The following is a 12,663-nucleotide window of genomic DNA, read 5'->3' on the forward strand; positions in this document are numbered from 1 at the left end:
ACATACGGACATGTCAAAACAAGATGCAATGCGCAGATTCTTTGCTGTGCATGTTGTGCGGATTCTCATGCGTCGGCAGAGTGCCCAGTGAATGATCAGGAAAAAGTGGTGTGCAGGGAGTGTCGAGCAGCGGGGGTCGGCTGTTCGACCACGCTTTTAATGCGCCGTGTTGCTTCACGGTTGCGCTTTGAATCTCTAGGCTAAAAGCGAAAACAACTTACGACCTGCCTTCTACGCCCGCTCTCTGCGTTCCATCCACCGCCTAAAGTACTTCCACAAGCCCTTTCACTTCATTTATTTATTATGGCTACGCTAAATTTCCTGCAAGCTAACCTCAACCACACGCGCACTGCAACTTCTCATTTAGTTGACTTCATCGAGGCGCATCACATTGACGTGGCTTTTATTTCTGATCCATACGCCCGGGGGTCAACCGTACAAGGAGTGCCGCACCATTACCTCACGTTTTTCAATCAGGAGGCTCCTCATTGTATGATTTTATTGCCTCTATGAAACTTTGACGTCTTTCCTGTTTATTTGGCTCCTTACGGGGTTGCAATCAAAATACAACACAAGGAATTTATTATGCTTTTGATTGCTGCATATGCTGCGCCGTCCGTTCCACTAGATTACATACTCACTTTACTGAATGATGTCATCGAGCGCTACAATTGTGTCAATATGGTACTGGCAGGGGATTTCAATTCCCGAGACCCCTTGTGGGGTGGCACCGTATTAAACACTCGTGGGCAGCAGTTAGCACATTTTTTGCTTGCCACTGGACTGCAGCTACTGAATGATCCGACATCACCGCCGACATTTCTGAATCAGTATGCAGAGTCGTGGATTGACCTGACGATGGTGCTTGGCCCTGTTTGGGAAGGTGGTCATAATTGGAAAGTCCATGACACGCCTTCTTTGTCAGATCATCGCTTAACAGTTTGTAGCCCTCTGTCAGTTACATTTCCTCGTAAGAGACGCCTAACGAAAGCGGCTACACGTCACATGATTGAGCACTTGACAAGTGATCCTTGGTTTCACGATATCGATCCGTATTGCTTTGCCACGCCCGAAGCCCTCGATTCTGCAGTTAATGCATTTTATACAAAATTTGATCGTGTCAAAAAGAAGTACGAGAGCGTCCCAAAAAAACACAGTGGAAATATGTGGTGCACCGATTCCCTTGCTAAGGAGAGGTCGGCAGTCCGTGTTCTACGTCGGCATTTTCAGCGATGCAAGGATGCGCTTCAACGAGCACATCTCAAGTTTATCTATTACAAAGCCCTCAGTGACTACAGGATTCACATAGAAGAAGCGAAGGTCACTGCAGCAAGACAGGCGTGTTCATGGGAAACAAGAAGAAGCTTATTCGGGCGTCCCTTTGAAGCCGCATTTAGCCGTTATACAGTTCCAACAGTATAGCCTCCCCTTCTACAAGCTGACGGCAGCTCTACAACTGGCACCATACAATCTGCCGACCTTCTTCTAAAGACACTTATATCGGAGGAGAGGAGGGAGAGTGATACGTTGGCTCACATGGCGTTACGCACGTTTGTTGCCCACACACCATATCGGACGGATCACCAAGACGTCTACTTCACCCAAACCGAATTACGAGCAGCCGCCCGCAGCCTGAACCCTAATTCAGCCCCTAGATTTGACGGTATTACTACTTTTATGACTAAGCTATTAATTACCCACATTTCCCAAGTCTTCTTCAATCTGTTTAACACCTGCCTTCAGCTTGGACACTTCCCGTCCCAGTGGAAAATTGCCCGGGTTACGTTCCTTTTAAAACCTGGAAGGCCACGACATCAACCCTCGTCATACCGAACAATTTGTGTTACATCTATGCTGGGGAAGCTGCTGGAGAGGATGCTAAATTCCCGTTTATACTTCTTCCTTTATCAATCTGGTCTCCTCCATCCTCACTCCATGGTTTTACTAAGGGGAAGAATACGACAACTGCCTTGGTGGATCTCCGTCGCTCCCCGCAAGAACGCAGGGATTAAGGTGATTTATCTTTGGTCATATCTTTGGACTTCGCCGGCGCCTTTGATTCAATTTGGCATCCAAGGCTTCTATATTTCTTCCGGTCGCAATGGTGCCCTAGCAATATATACCGGCTATTGCATTCCTTTTTGGAGGGCCGTACTGTGTCATTTCTTTCCCACTCCGGAAGCATTACCCATGCAGCTACAAAGGGAAGCCCCCAAGGTTCACCTTTAAGCCCGCTTTTATGGAATGCTTATATCCATGGTCTGCTCTCTCTTCCGATGCCTGATAACGTATATTTTCAGGCATATGCGGATGACACGATCGTTGTCATACATGGCCATACGCGAAGGCAGCTTGAGACAGCGGCTCGCCAAGCCTTGGAGAGAATTACCACTTGGAGCAACAACGCCAAACTTCAGATGAATCCGACGAAATGTTCCTGCTTACTGGTTTCGAGAGGAGAACGAGGAGCAAGCCGAAAACCCACAGTGAGACTTTACGGGACGTCGTTACGATATGTGCCTGAGATGAGGCTCCTTGGGGTTGTTTTCGACAACCATTTAACCTTTGTCGCTCACGTTAATCACCTCAGAACCATCGTTGAAAACCTTGCGGTCTCCATGATACGCTTCAGTCATATGCACACCATTGTAAATAGACAGCATATTCGCCTATTACATCATTTGGTTGTGATGCCAGCCGTTTCGTACGCCGCTCATGCGTGGTGGTATACTAGTCAACACTCCATGCTTCGGACAAGAGTACGCTCGCTTCTCAGATCTACACTGTTTGCGGTCACAGGAGCGTACACGACAACAAGAACGGCTGCTCTAGAGGTATACCTAATACGTTACCTCTAGACATACACCTAGACATCAAAGTACTTATGTTTCTTCTGTTTTCTGTGCGGCAATCCATCACGTTCAACTCGATTAATTGCGAACCATCCGACGTAGACCTTCCCATTGACTCACTCACTCATCCAGCCAGATTGATTCGAATTAGCAACGGGAGGCTTAATGCTGCCGATGATAACCAAAGATTACGAATCCCTGGCCTACACGCCTACACAGATGGGTCGCATACTTCTACTTCAGCTGGTGCTGGCTTTGTTATCATGTCTGGGCCTGATTCTATTACAGCAGTGCGCCGTTACCGGCTCGTTACCCCAACCTCTTCGTTCGACATAGAAGCACTAGCCCTGTACAAACTACTTCAGTTTTTACTTGATAATGCACCTTCTTCTCCGGTTCACATCTACACCGACAGCCTCTCTGTCCTAACCGCCCTTGACAACCCGTTTAATCAATCCACCGTAGTTCACCAATTGAAAATAGCCATCCTTTCTCTCGCGAATGTTGTTTCTGTACATCTTTATCACGTACTGGGACACTCAGGTGTTTGGGGTAACGAGCTGGCGGACATGGTGGCGGCAAGTGCGGCTACGAGTGGGGATGCCGGCGGTAAACTGTCCAAACGCATGATGAGATCTCGATTAACAAAAGAGCGTCACCTGCAATGGCAGCGAAGGTGGTCGCCGGAAAATACCGACACAGAACTGTACAGATGGATACCCAATGTATTGGACATTCCCTCCTTCTTCTCTCCACCAAAAAAGCTAACTCAGTTCATCACTGGACATGGACGGTTCCCACATTATTTTTATAGGTTACAACTGACTGTAACATGTCGATGCTTCTGTGGACAAGACGCACCTTCCATTTCTCACTATTTACAAGATTGTACAAGAACAGTTGTGTACGTTCGACGACTCCACAATGTAATAAGGAAAGCACTGGAACTACCTCATTTACGGACAGTATTGAATGACTATGTAGCAGTAAAAATTTTAACGGAACTCGTTGAGTTTATTTCAAAGGCGCTGCCTGAAGTGTGACAGATATCCAGCAACCCGAGCCAAGATGTACTTTTCCGCGAGTGATGTGCTCAGTTTTTTTTCCGTGTTAGTGTGACTGGCTTTGGTTCTTTGCAGTGTGCGGGGCTGCAATATCACATGAACAGCATTTTCCAGTATGATGTGTGCAGTGTGCGGGGCTGCAGAATTGTGCTGCCTACCGTATCCTGATTCGCTGTGGGACTGGAGTTCTCTCGTGCAAGCGCAACATGCACTGAGTTTTGTCTGTCCTTTTCTTAAGCAGTGTACAAGGATATAGCGGCATGCTGTTTCTCCCCGCTTTTGAAACTTTGCGAGATATGCTTTAACAAGCTAGTCATAGGTGCCGCTTTTTGTTGACTGGTGTCAGCTATATAGCGTTGTAGCCCGCTTTTCGGTACTGTGCGATGCCACATAATATGTGCACTGTTTACCTTTTTCTTTTCGCAGTGTGCGGGGCTGCCTTAGTGTGTATGTTTTATTTGTACTGATTCTGATACTGATTCTGATTCTGATCGCTATTAGCTTGCTCCTTGTGATTTGGGTAAGCGTGGAGAGTTTGGTTTGGTGCTAAGTATCATTTTTTTTCTCATCTACAAATTGGTTTCAACAAAAAAAAATATTTTTGGGCTATCGCTCTTTTTTATTTATTTTTTATTGGCTGTTAACCTGCCATAGCTTCGCTGGAGCGGGTTTCGTTCCCCGAATTTTTTTAGTGCTAATGCACTTCTTAAGCGACCCTGAACCTGCGTCCACCGGCGATGTCCGCGCACGTGGAGATGGGCGCGCGCAGCCTGGCCGCTGACTTAGCACATACCCACGTGGGGGATTGGCCAGGAATCTCCTCGTCTTCCTTGGCAACGGGGGGAGATGGGCGCGCGCTGCCTGGCCGCTGACATGGCACATACCCACGTGGGGGATTGGCCAAGAATCGGGCGTGAGAAGGGCTAATGCACCTGCTTAAAGGAGTACTGACACGAAATTTCAAAGCTGAGATCCGCTCTAGCAATCAAGTACAACGACAACACAAATAGGTGTCTGTGAATAAATGCATATTTCTTTCTTTGTAGGTGTGTGTGTGTGTGTGTGTGTGATCTCTCTTTCGCGAACATTACCGAACCGCGCAAATTCAACTCGTGCATTCGCACTTTCACATTCTTCCCCTCGGGAAAATGCGGGGAATTTTTCTGTTTTTTTTTATTATGGGGAACACGGCATTAATAAAGGAATAAAGGGCCTGTCTGAGTGGAAGCAGATGAAAGTATGAAGTACACCAGGCAGCCAGCCTGCGGACAGTCGGCTAGTAGGTAGTGGTTGTGCCGCGGCCGAAGGGGCCAAGGCCCGAGGACGTTGATGATAGAGCCATTGGAACACGAGTCCACGAGCCCAAGGGCACGATGCGTCCAAGGGATCTTGCCCAGGCTTGCCCCGTGTCTTCTGAATCCAAGCTTGTGGTTGTGTTTCCTTACAACATCGCACATTCCCTTGGTGGGGGGTGGCAGAGATGGCCACGAATCGGACGTATTGAGGGTGTGGGGATCGCGAGTTTCACGCGAACCCCTTTCTGGCTAGCTTCCCATCGCGGCCCGCGTTGCACAATTGCATGACTCGCTCACGCGACGGGAGCCATACGGGAGGGTGCCAGTGACCGAACGGTTTGTTGTCGCCGGGGTGGAGGTGGACCCTTTTCCCCTCTGCCTTACGAGAGAACGAGTTCTTCCTCCTACACTAGCACCACGGTTCGGCGAGGTCTGGTGGGATGTAGCATGACGAGAGGACGGCCTCTTGTCTTGGGAATGCGGTAGCGAGCGGACGTTTCGGCGCGCTTGTCCTGACCTGTGGAACGCGCCACAAAGGAACGCGTCCGGGCGAGCTGTGAGGCTGCACCCGCGCTCGCACGCGCAGCGCTCCGCTGCTCCGGTATGCCATCGGTGAGTCGAACCATCTCGATCTGTAGCGTTGTTTAATGCCTCGCTCCCAGTGTTACCGTTATGGCCTAAGATTAGTCTGTATGCAGTGTATTTGGTTTGCACTTTGCAATAAATGCTGCCATTGATGTTTTGCCCTTTCCGCCGTCTGCCTTTGTCTGTCTCCACGAACAACGGACCCATCCGCAGCCGGCGCTCGCAAGGCATGTTTGCTGAACGCGGATGGCTGCGGGGTACGAAATAACTAGTGTGTGAAATGTTGAACCCCACAGGGGCTAGTGTGCCCGTTTCTTAAGCTATAAATTAGAACTTTAAGCGACAAGAACCTGGGGCGAAAATACAGGATGGTGCTTCAGATTGGCTCACCTGCGGTTAAGCGTGGCCTTAGGTTCGCGTCGCCTTTAGCTGCTGCCATCAATGCTTTGCTCGTGTCCACAAAGTTGGAATTGGCAAGGCCTGAAAACTGACTAACCAAGCGTTAGTTATGAGCGTAAACAGTGTATGAAAGAAAAAAACCTAGGAAAATAAACCTCAGTGGCGGGTGGCTGCGAGAGAAGCTTTCAAAAGAAGCCTTCCAGTTAATCCGTGGCTCTCCACTACGACACACCACGTGGCCCAAGTGAGTGAAGCCCGAGTTTGAGCTTCCTGCGGCCATGACAGAAGCATAACATATCCGTGAGTAAATTTTCTTCGTTGTGACAAAGCTGAGCCTACCGGCGCTAATTCACATTACCGCCTAATTTTGTTTTTCCATTCATGGCACATCTCCTGCAGGGGGATTGGCCAATGCTTAAAAAGGGGTTGTTCGGTAACATTTACTTCTGTAAGAACCGGATAAACCCAATTAAAAATAAACAGGAGTAGAAACCTTAAAGAAGGACTGGATTGCGAACCCCCCCTCCAACTTCGTTGCCGTTCATTTATATACTATCTCAAACTTGCACAACTTTTCAACTGAACGCACTTTCTCCTCGGGCGCATTTACTGTTACTTGAAACTCATCGCTATTCAAGGTTTCCGGACGCTTCTTAGCTGGCGCCCATTCATTTATGCTCTCGGGGGGCTTATTTATCGATCGCCTTTTTTTCGTTTTTTTCTCCCGGACTTTTTCTCCCTCCTTTTCTTTCTCTCTTTCTGTTCTTCCCTTTGGCGCCGCCACTTTTCTTTCCCTTCCTCCTACCACGGCCATTCCCATCTTCTTCATTCCATGCGTGCTAGTGCTCACAACAAGGGCCCGTAAGCATGGCTCGCAATGAAAGTAACTGTGTTTAAAAAAAGCCGCGCTGAAAAACAAAACATGCCGATAAACCTGCGGCAATAAATCTGCTGGGGTTTACCTATATACGTTCCGCATATAAATACCTCCTGCAACCCTACAGGTACGAAATGCGACATACGCATTTCCACCTTTCTCGTTTTACGCGCAATCATAGAAGGCCCAAATCCGCCTGATCTGTTTTCCTGAATGATCCCAGCGGAGCAGTGCCAGCGCAGGAGGGGGGGGGGGGTTGAGATGACGCCAGCGGCTTGGCGCTGGCACACGGGGCTCGGAGAAGATAGGCGCCGTGTATGAAATGATGACGTCGCACAGGAAACGAAACACAAAGAAGACGCTGGCTGGCGTTGTGAGCTATTTCGCGTCGTTCTTCATTGTCATGAGCCTTCATACATGATGCTTTGCATATTGTAGACATTGGCGCATCGGCGTCGAAGTGTTAGTCCTGTAACGGAAACGAAGATGTCTCAGAAAAAAACATCCCCCTCGCGAGGGGCACGATCAAATGCAGAGCATTTCTGCGGGGGGGCGCGCCTGCAAGTCGTATGGATTACGTATTGGTTGTTGTTGTAATTGTTGCCTTCCAGCGTAGACATTGTCGATGAAGTCGATGGTGAAACGTGCCGTGAACCCCCTGCCGCGGCTATGACGCAACGCGGAGCGGCTATGACGCAACGTGGCGCGGCTATGACGCAACACAATCCAACACAATCCACTTTAATCTAATCCAATCCAAATCTAAGCCAATCCAAGCCAATTCAATCGAATCCAATCCAATGCCCCTCGCGAGAGAGTGTTATAGCGCCGAAATCGCCACCACGCGAACGCGTGATGCTGACGTCACGATCACGCCACAGATGTTAGCGACCGCAGCGCGCGCGAACGACATATGTGGTTTAAGCGCGAACCGACCGCGGCGAGAGAGCGCGATGCGAGCGCCCCACCTGTTCTTGCGCGCGAACCTAACGCGGCGAGAGAGGGTGTTGCGCACGTAACGCCAAGGAATGCGGTGCCTCTCTGTGGCTGCATTCGCCCCGTCGTTCACGGCGTCCGTGGCAAGTATACACTCCGGCCGGACTTGTACTACAGTCCGTATTGAGCGGCCGTAGCAGCCCGATCTGCAGTACACTTCCTAGCTCGCGGATCAGCCGTCAATGGGGAACCAGCAAAAAGGAATTCTATCTTGAATTACAATGGCAGATCCAGAGCACTTTCAAAGCAACTTTCTGGCTCCGTTTGGAGCAAATACGTTTCAATGGCGGATCGGGAGCATCCGAATCTTGTTCCAATGGCAGATCGAAAGCGCCGTCGCAGGCAAGGTCTCTCCGTGGAGCAAGAAAAGTTGAAAAGTTGCTTCCTTGAAATCAGCGGAGTCAGGAGAAATCCGAGGGGCGCTCGTGACGTCGTCGCCGGCTGCTTCCGCCGTCTGATTGCCGCTATGGCATCCGCTCGGCAAAGGCGCGCAGCGTCCACCGGTGCAGTTTCTCCAGCAGAACAGCGCCTCCTCTGCAAAACTCTTCCCTCTCATACGGTCGAATCGTGTGGACCTTTGCTCACTCCGCTCTCCCAGGCAATGAAACTCACTATCCATGCCTTGGCCCGCGCTCTCAATAACGGTGACCAACCGGGCTCCATAGGAGGAGCACAGCCCAGCGTCAATTGAGACCTACCAGGCCCGACATTATAGACTAGCCAGGACGACCTTTCCCCCCCGCTCAACCCAGTTCGTCTAAAATGCAGGAGAACAGATTACGACGAATTCAAACAAGCATGTTTTCAAACCCAGTATGACCAAATCATCTATTCTCTACACAATACACCCGGAGTGTACGTTTTGCGGCAATTTAGGCCCACTTTATCACATTGTCTAGGAGTGCGACCGAACTCCTGAACATCTCCCCATTGCCAACCCTTCCCGTGAGCAGTGGGAGAGTGTGATATCCAGCCTGCGCCTCGACGACCAGACTATCTAGGTTGAATGAGCAGCCAGCACCAGGAATTCAGCACTAGTCAGTTGACCGAAATTTTTATCCTGGACCGATGGCGCATGTTTCGCCTGTAATGGGGTTTTCTTCCTGATCACTTTAACTTTTTGAGAAGTCTTTTTTTCTCGATGTTACCTTTTCTTTTCTTTTGTTTTCGTATGTGAGGATGCCTCCATAGTGGGGCATGATTACCATCTTCCACCCTTCCCTTGCGGCTTCCTGCCAACCCGTCTTATAGAAAGCCGGGTGCTCCTTTTCTTCTTTTGTTTCCGCGACGCATATATTCTGTTAGGACGTGCTTTTAGCATAATAAAGAAAGGTTGTTTATTTTCTGACAAACTTTTTCTTCTTCACGGCTGCGCACATACCCACAGATGGGGTTCGGTCAGAGTGGCTAATAAGCAAAATGTAATTTCGTAAGAATAATATAACGAGCGAAAATAAGAAATAGAAATAACAATATGTTAGCAACTTACCAATCTGGTATGGCTCCATCTCCGCAATGTTTTTTTAGATGAACTGGGAAATATAGAACATTTTCTTTTCAATTGCCGCAGCTTCTCCCCACTGTAACGCACGCATCTGGAGTCAACCTTTCAGCGTCTCCACCTTCGGCTAGCTTATTCCAAGGTTCTGTCACTATAGGCGCTCCCGCCGTAGGAGTCTGCCACAGGGATGTTGTGTCCGCCCTTCACTCTTATGTTGTGGCGACAGGCCGGTTTCCCTGCTAGCCAGCTGAGAGTTCATATTTATTTAATTTTTCTTCCTGACCCTACTTTCAAATTATAAAAAAATACTTTCTTGTGTGTATTTGCTTTTATAAATTTTGGAATCCAAAATAATATAGGTCACATTCGGATTAGGTACAAAGCTTCTTCCCCAGTGCCCCGCGTGGGTATGTGCCATATTCTGAGGCAACCAACCAACCAAGTTAACGTACGACGATACTGTTGACAGATGCGCACAGGAGAAAAATGCGGGCGTGGTTGTCTACATTTTCAGTGTCATTATCGAGCGCTCCTGGCAGCCCACACTGCAGATACCCAGCACTGGCCTATTCATTGTGCATTCAACGAACTGAGCCTTTAGAATCTAAACGCCCTGCACTTTTTGTACTTTCCCTTTCCCTCCCTCTCCATCCTTCTTTCCAATCGTGAAGCAGTGAGTGGTCCTCCGCTTTCAAGCAAACGTTTGGCTACTACTACTTGCCAGTACGCAGTCAGCGCGAACCGACGCATCCTATGCGTTATTGAAATAGCACTTATAACTCACTCCCGACCTGATTACACGCTTTCAGTGCCACATAATCTGTTCAACGCTTTTGTATTGTTGTCCTCAGCAGAGCATTGATACCACTGTCCGTTCAGCGGCTCAGTTCCATGCCGACTTCCCCTCGGTCACAAAAACGTCTGTGCATGCCATCCCGTCTAGAGCTACCGCACAGACAGCCTCCATTTTTTATTTGGTTTACGATTCCTCATGATTCATTGCGCGCGATCTGGTGGTTTAAGTTTTCCTTTCTTCAGCCACACTTTACGGGGGAACTGCATACTGATGCGACTACATGAGAAGGGACGTAACAGAAGAGGTATTTTGAGGTCACATATGCATTCACTTTTTGTCCCTGGATATCATGTTGTTTGAGATCACCGTTGGGATTGCCTGTAAACTGGCAGTGCCCGAAGACCGGCGATTGTCGCTATGGTCCTGCTGGGTTGATGACCTGTAGGGTTCTCATTCGCCCTCATATGCCACGACATCATGGCAAAAGAATTGGCGCGAGACCTTTCCCAATTTGTCCCTTGTAAGTTTGTTAAATTCAGTCACGTGCCGTGAGCACTCCGGTTGCTTCCAGACAACTCTGCTTTTCTCATACGCAACTGTCAGCGAACGATGAGTCGTGCGTGTAAGAGAGCTGCTTTGTGCTTGTTCAGGCTAATCACTGGTCTTCTGGTGTTTAAGGACTTCCCTGCGCTGACTGACCACCCCTTTAAGCGTCATCGTATTTCATCGGTAGTTGTGCCCTTTTCTTAGGGGTTTCTTTCTTCTAATTTACTTTCGTTCATTCCTGGACAAGCCCTTCCGTCAAGTTCGTTCCAAGTGGCAGAGTGTATTTTCTGGACGCGCCGCTTATATATATACGCACTTCTCTATGCCTTTCCTTTATTCCACGTTGTCGTTGCACGTCTATGTAGAACTTCCTTGCGTGTTTATTTTGATTTACTGCGTGCTATGTTTCCATGTAACTCAACAATCAATCAATCAATCAATCAATCAATCAATCAATCAATCAATCAATCAATCAATCAATCAATCAATCAATCAATCAATCAATCAATCAATCAATCAATCAATCAAACAATCAATCAAACAATCAAACAATCAATCAAACAATCAATCAATCAATCAGTCAGTCAGTCAATCAATCAATCAATCAATCTGTATTTACAACGCAATGCTTGGGATCGCCCCAGGTGAAAAGTGAATGAAAAGACTACTTGAAGGTGCCTGAGGCCCCACACTCGCATTTGTACTTCTCTTTACACCATACAAATTCCCTTAGTTCGAACGGTAAATAACGGAAAAGAGTATAGAAACAGGAATAGCACTGGTGCCCTAACAACAATTAGAACACTTCTAAATAGTGATCACATCTGTCCTTAATTGAAGTGTGAGAAATGCGTCTATCATGGGTTAATTCTCCTCATAAACAGTTTCCTAACTTAACTAGGCGGCTATGTGCTTGAGCTCGTGATTTGAACATGTCAGTTGATTTGTCGTTTTTTTGTTGTTGCTGTTGTTGCTCCTTACTTTATGGACGTACCCACACGAGGAATTGGCTACAAATCGAGTTTTGAGGCATTGGTATGCTTTCTTCATGAAACTATCAATTAGAAACAAAAATGAATAAATGAAGAAGACTGTATTTTTCTTGATTTCCAAAAAGCTTTTGATTCGGTTTCGCATGCTCTCCTTTTGCAAAAACTTAAGTCATTTAATTTAGACCTAAATGTGATAAGCTGGATAGAAAATTATTTAAAGCATCGTCGCCAATGTGTTGTTTTGAATGGAAAAGCATCTAGTTATGTTGACGTGACATCAGGTGTACCACAGGGCTCTGTTTTAGGTCCTTTGTTGTTTTTAATTTATATCAATGATATTTCGGTTGGTATCTCATCGTCTATCCGGCTTTTTGCCGATGATTGTATAGTCTACCGGAAAATTAAGAGTGAGCACTTTGCCTTCCAACTTCAAAACGATTTGGTGCGTATTCATGACTGGTGTACAACGTGGAAAATGTCTTTGAATTTTAATAAGTGCGTTAATCTTTGTTTTTCAAAGAAGAAAAAGAAGATCGAATATAGATACTGTATAAATGGTGTGCCAGTTACCACGAAGACAACTTACAAATACCTGGGTGTTTTCTTTTCTTCTGACTGTTCATGGAATAAATGTACATGTGGATTATGTTGTCGCGAAAGCTGCGAGAGTGTTAAATTTTATTCAGCGTAACTTAAGATCTTCGCATCAGCGACTTAAAGAATGTGCGTATTTGACGTGTGTACGACCAGTCTTAGAGTA

This window comes from Haemaphysalis longicornis, unplaced genomic scaffold (genome assembly GCF_048455015.1).
Source record: "Haemaphysalis longicornis isolate Haplotype H1 unplaced genomic scaffold, Haemaphysalis longicornis Haplotype H1 scaffold_1, whole genome shotgun sequence".
Taxonomy (NCBI): domain Eukaryota; kingdom Metazoa; phylum Arthropoda; class Arachnida; order Ixodida; family Ixodidae; genus Haemaphysalis; species Haemaphysalis longicornis.